This window comes from Hevea brasiliensis, chromosome 4 (genome assembly GCF_030052815.1).
Source record: "Hevea brasiliensis isolate MT/VB/25A 57/8 chromosome 4, ASM3005281v1, whole genome shotgun sequence".
Taxonomy (NCBI): Eukaryota; Viridiplantae; Streptophyta; class Magnoliopsida; order Malpighiales; family Euphorbiaceae; genus Hevea; species Hevea brasiliensis.
This window is the reverse complement of record NC_079496.1, coordinates 94834715-94841890: the sequence shown is the minus strand read 5'-3', so window position 1 is coordinate 94841890 and position 7176 is coordinate 94834715. Positions and strand designations below refer to the sequence as shown.

At 37.1% G+C, this 7176-nt stretch overlaps 1 non-coding gene across 1 annotated transcript; it reads right to left on the bottom strand.

Moving 5' to 3' along the window:
* Window positions 1-785: 785 nt before the first annotated feature.
* On the bottom strand, window positions 786-893 carry LOC131179714 (small nucleolar RNA R71). Its single transcript, XR_009148601.1, has one exon. It is a non-coding gene; the product is annotated as a small nucleolar RNA R71 (small nucleolar RNA).
* Window positions 894-7176: the final 6283 nt, after the last annotated feature.

Below are 7176 nucleotides of genomic sequence, written 5' to 3'. Positions count from 1 at the left end.
ATCTTTTCTATATTACTTGTACGACCCGTACACTTGCGGTTGGGCCACATCAAGTTTTTGGCGCCGTTGCCGAGGAGTTGTTTGTTTAAGATTGAATTCTTGATCATTTTAGTTGTTTTTAGTTTTATCTTTGTTATCTTTTCATTTTGTGTTTGTTTGTTCTTTTTCAGGTACTTTTAATCTTTTATGAGAAGAGCTAGAAGCTCAAGTGATACATCCTTATTGTTCAATCCTGAAATAGAGAAATTTTGTAAGGCCAACAAGAAAGAAACCAGAAAAAGGAAAGAAGCTTTGAGAGAGACTGAATTAGAAGCAGACATGGCTGATGAAAGAATTAGAATTGGTGTTGGTAATGCTGGAAATGGTCAAAACAATGAAAATGAAGCCCAAGGGGAAGAAGTTGTTAATGCTAACGTGCCTAGGGGAAGTATAATGGATCATGCTTTTCCTCGTTTTGATGACTTGAGGGAGAGCATAGCAAGACCAAGGATTGATGCAAATAGTTACAAGATGGATTTTGGAGTTCTTCAAATGATTCAAAATTCTCAATTCGGAGGACACCCTTCTGAAAATCCACACACACACCTGAAGAAATTTGCTATGATTTGCGACATGCAAAAACAACCTGGAGTGTCTGATAATGCAGCAAGATTGAAGATATTTCCATTCTCTTTGAAAGATAGAGCATTGGATTGGCTTGATTCTTTACCTCACAACTCCATCACAAATTGGGAGCAACTCACTGATGCATTTCTTGCACAATATTTTCCACCTGGAAAAACTCAAGAGTTGAGGAATCAAATGATTGCTTTTAGACCAAGAGAAGATGAGACTCTTTATGAGTCATGGATGAGATGGAAGGAGTTGGAGAGACAATGTCCACATCATGCCATTCCTAAATGGATGATAAACCAGAATTTTTACACAAATGTCACTCCTGCTATCAGAGGAATCATTGATGCTCAAACTGGAGGGGAATTCATCATTAAGCATGAAGATGAAGCTTATGAGTTATTAGAGAAAATAGGAAAGAACAGTCATCTATGGAGTAGTCCAAGAGGGTCAACTCCAACTCAAAAAAGGCAAGTTGCTGGAATGTATGAGCTTGATCCATTCAACATGATCAATGCCAAATTTGATGCACTCACTAATGTCCTTGCTAAGAAAATGGAGGATTTAAGTATGCTAGTCAGTTCATCATCATGCTCTGGAAGTTCTCAACAAGTTACTTTTGGAGTAGATTATCCTTCATATGCTTGGAGGAATCATCCCAATTTTTCATGGGAGAATCAACAAAATCAAGCTTCAACTCAAAACTTTCCACCACAACAACAAGAGCATCAATACCAACAACCTAGGCAACCACCACCTAGTTTTCAGAAAAGAATGCAAATCGCACCTTTACCAAGGCAAAGAAGAACAAAGTTCCACCACAGAGGCTTTATTACAACAAATTCTTGCTAATCAAATTAAGCGTGATGAAGAGTTGAGAGAGATGAAAGCAAGGCTGGAACAAATGCAAACACACAACAGGATGCTGGAAAATCATATTGCACAACAAGCATGCTCATCAAGTACCAATTCTATGGGGAAACTTCCTAGTCAAACAGAAAATCCAAGGGAGCAATGTCATGCCATCACACTGAGGAGTGGTAAAATAGTGCATAATGAGAAGAGTGAAAAAGTTGAAAAGAGAGAAAATGAGGAAGATTTTGAGGGAGATGAAAAACAAAAGAGTGAAAAAGGGAGTGCAAGAAAAGATAAAGAGGAGGTTGGAGAGAAAGAAGAGAAATATATACCTCAAGAGCCTTACAAGCCACAGCTTCCCTTTCCACAGAGATTTCAAAAAGCCAAGCTTGATAAGCAATTTAGGAAGTTCTTAGAGGTTTTGAAGAAGCTATATATAAATGTGCCTTTTATTGATGCTCTTTCCCAAATGCCTTCTTATGCTAAGTTTCTAAAAGAAATTCTCTCAAATAAGAGGAGACTTAAAGATGATGAGACTGTAGCCTTAACTGAGGAATGCAGTGCTATCCTCCAAAGGAAACTTCCTCCAAAGCTCAAGGATCAGGAGTTTTTCAATTCCATGCCACATTGGGGAATCATGTTCTATAAAAGCTTTATGTGATTTAGGGGCTAGTGTAAGCCTTATGCCCCTCTCCATCTATGAGAAGCTCAACATGGGAGATCTTAAGCCAACCCACATTTCTCTTCAGTTAGCTGATAGATCAATTAAGTATCCTGAAGGGATTTTAGAGAATGTGCCTTTGAAGGTTGGGAAATTCTATATACCTGTTGACTTTGTCATCTTGGACATGGAAGAGGATTCTAATATCCCAATCATTTTGGGGAGGCCTTTCCTAGCTACAGCTGGTGCTTTGATTGACGTGAAAGGTGAAAAGCTTACTCTCAGAGTCGGAGAGGATCATTTAGTCTTTAACATTGGCAATGATAAGAAGAAGCAACATGAAGATGTAGACTCTTGTTTGAGAATTGATATAGTTGATGAGTTAGTAAAAGAGCACTTTAGAAAGAGCTATCCGAAGGCTTCTCTTGAAAGTTGTCTTATCCATGAAGGGAGTATCAATGATGAAAATCCAAAAGAGGCTGCATTTGCACAACATTTAAAGGGCAATCCATCTTGTCCTATGGCACCAATCTTTCAAGTTGAGCAAGTGGAGAAAAGTGAAGTAAAACAACTATCTCTCAAAGAAAAAGATGCACCAAAGGTTATCAAGAAAGAAATGGTCGGATTTTTAGACAAAGCAACAAGGATCTTCTCATGTGATGGAAAGAAAATGAAGTATAGATTCATTGAAGCACCTATTGGAAACAGAGGCAATAAATTCCAATTTCAGCCACCATGAAACATGAAAAGAGTCCAGCTAAGGACTATAAATTAGTGCTCTTGGGAGGCATCCCAAGTCCTTTTATTTTACTTTTGCTGATTTACTTTTACTTTCATTGCTTTTGTTTTTATCTTGAATCTCCCCAAATTCAATTTTTGACATTGTTGAATTTTGTCCCTTGTAGATGTATTTCAATGGAGGAAGGTTGGTGAACTGCTGGGGAGTGATTCTTAACTTGAAAATTTTGTCCTTCAAACTCTCCCAAAATCGATTGGTTTCTTTGCATAAACCGTGTCAGAGTGCTACCTGGTTTATGCAGAGCAAAAAAATGACATTCTGCAGCAAAGAGGGTGTCTGCAGTAGATGGCTTATGTTCTTGGTGAGGTTGGGTGTGTAACTTTTAAGTAAATGTGCTTTTAATGTTAATATGGTGGTAAGTTGGTCATCTTTGTAGTTTTGAGATTATTTGGGTTGTGGAATTCAAGGTGGACAATATTGCATTCTCTTGGCATAACTTGGAGAGTTCATTTCATCATTTGTAGATAAATGCAACTTTATGCAGATTTTATTGAGTTTTAATGTGCTAAATGTTGATTTGTAGATTTTGAGTCAAAATGGCATGGGTCACAAATGCCTTTTACGCAGGATCCATCTTCTACAAGCTTGTGTGATGCATTTTTGATGAACTTTGTATATATTGATGTGTTTTTGGTGAAAATTTCTCATGGTTTATGCTTCATAGAATTATATTTCTTCATTTTAGGGTATTTTTCACACTTGCAAATCATGTTCCATTGCAATCTTAATTTTGTTGAATTGTGCATAAGCAACTGCATAGCTTATGCAATTCTGCATAACCACAATTCTTGCCATTTTCATCCCTTTTGCAAACTGCATAAGAAGAGTGCATAGCTTATGCAACTCTGCATAGCCTAATTTTGTCAAATTTCATATCTTTCGAAACCTGCATAAGCAGAGTGCATGACTTATGCACATTTGCATAACTTCAAATTCTTCATTTTCTCTCTCTGCCGAAGTCTGCATAAGGAGGGTGCATAAGTTATGCACTTCCGCATGACCAGAAACCCAAAAATTCCAAACCTGCCGAGGGGTGCATAAGCAGAGTGCATGACTTATGCACTTCTGCATAACCAGAAACCCAAAAATTCCAAACCTGCCGAGGGGTGCATAAGGAGAGTGCATAAGTTATGCACTTCCGCATGACCAAAAACTCTGAATCTCCAAACCTGCCGAGGGGTGCATAAGCAGAGTGCATGACTTATGCACTTCTGCATAACCAGAAACCCAAAAATTCCAAACCTGCCGAGGGGTGCATAAGGAGAGTGCATAGCTTATGCACTTCCGCATGACCACCAACCCAAAATCCCAAAACCCACCGAGGGGTGCATAAGGAGAGTGCATAGCTTATGCACTTCCGCATAACCACCAACTCTGAATTCCAAGACCTGCCGAGGGGTGCATAAGGAGAGTGCATAGCTTATGCACTTCCGCATGACCACCAACCCAAAATCCCAAAACCCACCGAGAGTTGCATAAGCAGAGTGCATAGCTTATGCACTTCCGCATAACCACCAACTCTGAATTCCAAGACCTGCCGAGACTTGCATAAGGAGAGTGCATAACTTATGCACTTCCGCATGACCAAAAAAAAAAAAAAATTTATGCAAATATTTTACATAGCCTATGCAACCCTTATTGCCACTCATGCAGAACCGCACGGCTTATGCACCCTACTTATGCACATGTTCTGGAAAAGTTAAGACCTGCGGAGACTTGCATAAGGAGAGTGCATAACTTATGCACTTCCGCATGACCAAAAAAAAAAAAAAATTATGCAAATATTTTACATAGCCTATGCAGCCCTTATAGCCACTCATGCAGTACCGCATGGCTTATGCACCCTACTTATGCACATGTTTTGGACAGCACTTTACTCTGCATAACCTGTACAGCCTCTTATGCATCACCATTATTCCTTGAATTCTCATCTGCTCTATACCAGGTAACTCTTTCCTTTTGCTCTTAAATTTCACAATTCCTGGTAATTTCTCTTTACTTTGAATTTTGATAATGCACTACTTGAGACATTGAGGACAATGTCTAATTTTGAGTTTGGGGGTGCACATTCATTTTGATTTTTGCTTCATTTTTTTTACATTTTGAGTATAGGAACATCTCATCCCATTTCATTTACATATATTGTAAATATTTTACATATACATCCATACATACATATACATAACACATTTACACACACATTATACATCACTTAAAAATTATACACTTTGCACACAAATAGACTTCTTCCATTTAGTTAATGCATTGCTCATTTTTAGGAATCATGCATCATGCATTAAAATCTTTTGCCAAATCCCTTGAGTATTGAAAAGTTGCCTATGAGAGTGATTTGACTTACCTTTAGTTGGGTTTGTGGATTGAAAGTTTCCTAAGAGGTGCAAAGTTTTGAAGTGTCTATCCCTTGCCTATATCTTCTTAGCCAAAAAGCCACCCAACTAGTCCTTTAGAGATTGGAGTGTTTAGAGGGAGTTATTGGATATAAGGTAGTCAAATGATGTCTCACCAATCTTAGAACAAATTTTCTAAACCTTTCAAGGCGAAATATCAGCTTATACTTGAAAAGAGAGATGATTAGGCATTCTTTGATTTAAACCTTCTCATTTTAAACCTTTGGCCCTTTTTCCTAATTAAAATTGACCTTTGAAAACCCCTTTGAGCCTTTTTATCCCTAATTTTTCTTGAAATCCTTATTGCTACCTAGCCAATGAACCAAACACTCCAACCCTTTTCATGAGAATAATATTGAATATTAGGTACACTTTCTAAAAAAAAATAAAAATAAAAATAAAAAAAAGAAAAAAATATACAATAAAAGGGAGAAGAAGTGCTTGTCATCTTGTAAAAGTGCTAGTATATGTGCTTTTCACTATTGCCATTCAAAATGAAAGAAATCCACCCAAAGTATTAAAAGAAATGAGTTTGGGGGTGGCATTTTTAGGGACAATCATCAAAAGAAAATGCAAAATACAAGTCTAAAGTATCAAAATGTCCCTCCATTTTATGTGTCTTGTAAAATATGCTAGCACTTGACAATCCTCATTATGTATTTCTCTCTCCTATATATATATATAAAGAAAAGAGAAAAAGATATAATAAAGTGTACCTTATGTTTCAAAATTGCAACATATTCTCATGCTTTGAATACTTTTTACCCATTTTTCTTCTTAGCCCCTTTTTGAATCCCATGGCCCCATTACATCCATAAAAAGACCTTTGATCTCTTGATAGTACTTGCTACACTAGTGGAGATAGGAGTGGGGAATTTGCCTATGGGATTGGAGAACTATTCATTCATTCATTCAATTCCATCATTCCATATAGAGACACTTTGACTATTGATTGTTCTAGAATTCCTTTTGAGCATGACCCTCTCTTTTGATTGGTTGGTTTGGAGATTTTGAATGATAATTGACTTGATGGCTAAGCGGTGAAAACTTGGATAAGCATTAAATTCTTTGCATTTTGAAGGATGGGTATATGGATTGCTGTTATGGCTGAAGGTGTGTTAAGTTACTTCAATTGGTAATTTTCATAACTCTTTGGATAAGGCACCCCTAAAAACTTTGCACCACATTTTAAAGTTTGCTTGAGGACAAGCAAAAGCTTGAGTTTGGGGGTATTTGATGCATACATTTTGCATAGTCATTTAGGTCTAATTTTATAACCATTTTTATTGGATTATTAGCCATTTTTAGCTAATTTCATTAGTTAATTAGTTAGTTTTTCATAGTTGTCAATTTTGCATTAATTTGTAATTTTTACTTTGTTTTGTAGGAAAAATGGTGTTTTTGAAGGACTGAAGAGAATTTTGCCATTGAGGAGTTTATTATAATGACAAAGATGTCAAAAACAGGTTTTCAAGCTGAAATATGCATTGACCAAATTGTGCATAACTTGCCGCATAAGCTATGCAGATCTGCATAAGGAGAAAGATCACTGTTCCAGAACCAGCCGAAATGTGCATAAGGAGACTGCATAGCTTATGCATATTCTCGCCTCCCTTATGCACCTTCACGGAATTGTGCATAACCTATGCACCAAGTCATGCAGTTTCGCATAAGTGACTCAGAATCAGTTTAATCGCATAAGGGATCGCATAACTTATGCGATCCACTTATCTGATCCCATAAAGAGTTCATTAATGAGTCGCGTAAGATTCCCTCAATTAATCCCTCATAGAACATACTATTTTAGGGCTCCATGTCAGAAAAATGCTATAAATAGTCCC